Source organism: Vicia villosa, unplaced genomic scaffold (genome assembly GCF_029867415.1).
Source record: "Vicia villosa cultivar HV-30 ecotype Madison, WI unplaced genomic scaffold, Vvil1.0 ctg.000041F_1_1_1, whole genome shotgun sequence".
In the NCBI taxonomy this organism is placed as follows: domain Eukaryota; kingdom Viridiplantae; phylum Streptophyta; class Magnoliopsida; order Fabales; family Fabaceae; genus Vicia; species Vicia villosa.
Window position 1 is genome coordinate 267341 of NW_026704972.1, and position 3277 is coordinate 270617.

Consider the following 3277-nt stretch of genomic DNA (forward strand, 5'->3'; position numbering starts at 1 on the left):
TATGAATCATTTTATGAATTAGTATTGCATATATTTATTATCAAAATACAAATAAAACATCACTAATTTTATAAGTGCTCTAGAATCTAAGTTTACAATTAAATTCTCAAAACACAAAATACAATACAAATATATATATATATATATATATATATATATATATATATATATATATATATATATATATATATATATATATATATATATATATATATATATATATATATATATATATATATATACTGATTTGCTCCCTAAGAAAACTAGTTCTCTCCAGCCGAACGTGACTCCTCGATGGCCATAATTGACTTTCCAACAATGCACAAATCAACTTCTAATATATCTTCAATTGTCCATCGCATGTATACATATAAGAATAAGAAGAAGAAAAAAAATAAAGTTAATAACGGAGTATAATACATATTGACTAAATGAGTTATTTATATCAAAAATTCAAATAGTATGAAAGGCTTATTGATTGTATGAGAACTGTCTTTTTCAGTTTCTCTTATGTGTAGAAAATCTAGAAATGAAGGATGATGTTTCTTGAAGGTACATAAATAGCATTAACAGACTTAGCATCCAACATGATTATAAGACTAGAAATTTTCATACAAATTTTATTTCTTGATTTAAAAGAACCAAACAGATGGAAATATATATTATTACTCAAAAGAGAATATCAAAATAAAGCACAAAGGGATTTGTTTAGACATGCTCAATGTGGTTTGTCAGTGATTTCTTTACCTTCTATGTAGAGAGATTATTCTTTTCCTATAAATGATCGTTTTTTGGTTTCTCAAACCTGGCATATAATACTAAATTATTCTAGCAAGGAAACCAAAAGACAAGTAGATGCACTTTAATATATAGATAATGATATAGAACTGTAAATGAATGTTTGAAATCATAACTATAAATGAATGTTTTTTTTTTCAAAATGCCATTGCAAATTATAGTGGCAAACTAGAAGATATTACCTATATACTGGTTTAGGTCGCTTTTTTCTTCCAAAAATTGGCAGCTCCAATTTCTAAGCAGCCTTAAGTTGTTAAGCCTTTTAATGTCTTATTTTCTGCTAAAATAAAAAATACAAGTATTTATTTTGTAGTAACAAAGTTGTTGGGTCAAAGAAACTACATAATTTCATATTGAATACACACTTTTAAGCATGAATAAGTCGAGTTCAGACAACAAGAATAATGCATAAACTCATCATATAAATTTTTTATTAAGCAAGTAGTTAAGCTATCCAACATACATAACAGCAGCACAATCATCCTCCTAATATTAGCATTGGCTGCACCCTGTTTTTATAGCCAACAAGAATTGCACCAAATTCAACCTGCATCATCAATAATAAATTGTAGATACAAAACTATCAGGAATATTGACATGTAATAGAATTGAATTTTCACTATGAAGTACTAACATAAAGCATACAATGCAACATACATTCAACAACAAAAAGTGCATAACAGGGAGTAATGTAGCCAAGCACAGGGTAAGTATAATGTCGACTTAACTTAATAGTTAAGTTTGCTTTTATCCTTCAGCTTTTATCCAAGAAGTTCACTCACTTTCTTCTATAAAAATGGCACTAAGAATCAAGCAAAGGAGAGAAAAAATCTACATAAACCTCACCTGTAGAATATACAAAATTAGTCCTTCAACTCCAACTCATTCCCTCAAATCCTTGTACAAAACTCAACAAGAACGCAACCATACAAAAACTCTCCATAAACTCCTTCTTCAACATACACAAACCTGCAAAATCATTTCACAAAATCAAGAACATTCACCAAAAATTAGACACAATAACACAGAGACAATACCAAACCAAAACTTATTATGGTTTTCCATAAACCTTCATATCATTTACAGAACCACAACAACCAGCACAAAATAAACCTATAAACCAGCATCAACAAACAATAAACTCATCTACCTGTAACAACCGCACCTTCAACGAACCGCGCAACTGAAGCATACACCATGGCGACGACAAAACCCAACCAATAGCATCTTCTTTAATTTGCAAAAGGTTTCAGAAGAAAAGAAACAAAAGGGATGAATGAAGAATTGAAGAGTACCTAAACTGAGCCCTTCACCGTCATCGGAATTCCCCGAACTAGCTCCAAGATTTTTGTTCAATTTCAGATTTAGGTTAGGGTTTTCTGTGATGTTACCAAATTAGAGAGAAGAGTGAGATTGTGTTGAGGTCTATATTGAGGATGGAAACGGGATGGAGGTTACGAAGGAAGGGTGGCGTTTCGAAGCCGTTTCCGGTGAGCTCAGGAAGCGCGTCGCTTCGTCGTTTGAGAGGAAGAAGAACTTCATAAATTCAATCGACACATTATATAACCCTAGTCCCCTTTTCTTTTATTTTTTAATTAATTTGTTTTAAAAAAAAAATTTAAATGACCTACGCCAGCGCTTTTCAGAAAGCGCTCTCGTACCCCTCCCCCCTTTACCAGCGCTTTTTAGAAAGCGCTCTCGTACCCCCTCTTTACCAGCGCTTTTTAGAAAGCGCTCTCGTACCCCTCCCTTTATCAGCGCTTTTTTTCCTTGTTTTTTAGTTTTATTTTTTGCGCAACCTATAGCAGCGCTTTTCCCAAAAGCGCTTTCGTAGATGCGCTGCTAAAAGACAAATTTGTTGTAGTGTGTTCAGAAGTTGAGGCAACATGGGAAGATTTGGAGTTATTCAAAGACAACTATCCTTCTTTTAACCATGAGGACAAGGTTCTTTCTAATGGGGATGGTGATGTAACAAACACAAGTGGCAATAGAGCACATGGGAAGGGTGACGCAAAGGAGTCAGCTCAACAAGAGAATGAGGTTGTTACGATCCGAAAATTAAGGAAAAGTGGAAGAGTTTGCAGGTCTAACAGAAAATATGAGTAATAGAGAGATAATCCTTCGATAAGGGGTAGAATAAAAGAATAGAATGGGAGGGAATATAATAACTTAGTCACATTGGGTCATTATTCCTAAATCATGACTTATACCCTTATATTTTCTCCTAAGTTGTTATGTTATTGAAAATCCATTGTACTAACTCTCTGAGACGTTTGCTCATAGAGTGAAACTATTGTTGATTAATAAAGCAATGGTTTTCTCTCATATTGTGAATATCCTAATGTAGTCTGATACAGACTATTGATGTGGTCCAAATTCTTAATCGTCTTCTTGAAAGTCAAATCTTTAATTATGCAAGATTTATACAAAAATATGACATTACAATTCAAGTTATTGGTTAACTTAGAAATAGATATTG

General features: G+C 32.2%; 1 long non-coding RNA gene across 1 annotated transcript; it reads right to left on the reverse strand.

Annotated features, from left to right (window-relative positions):
* Nucleotides 1-1256: 1256 nt before the first annotated feature.
* LOC131622712 (uncharacterized) lies at nt 1257-2023 on the reverse strand. The gene is made up of 3 exons (XR_009289979.1): nt 1949-2023; nt 1645-1767; nt 1257-1345 (listed from the first exon to the last, which is right to left on the reverse strand). It is a non-coding gene; the product is annotated as an uncharacterized LOC131622712 (long non-coding RNA).
* Between the last annotated feature and the right edge of the window lie 1254 nt (nt 2024-3277).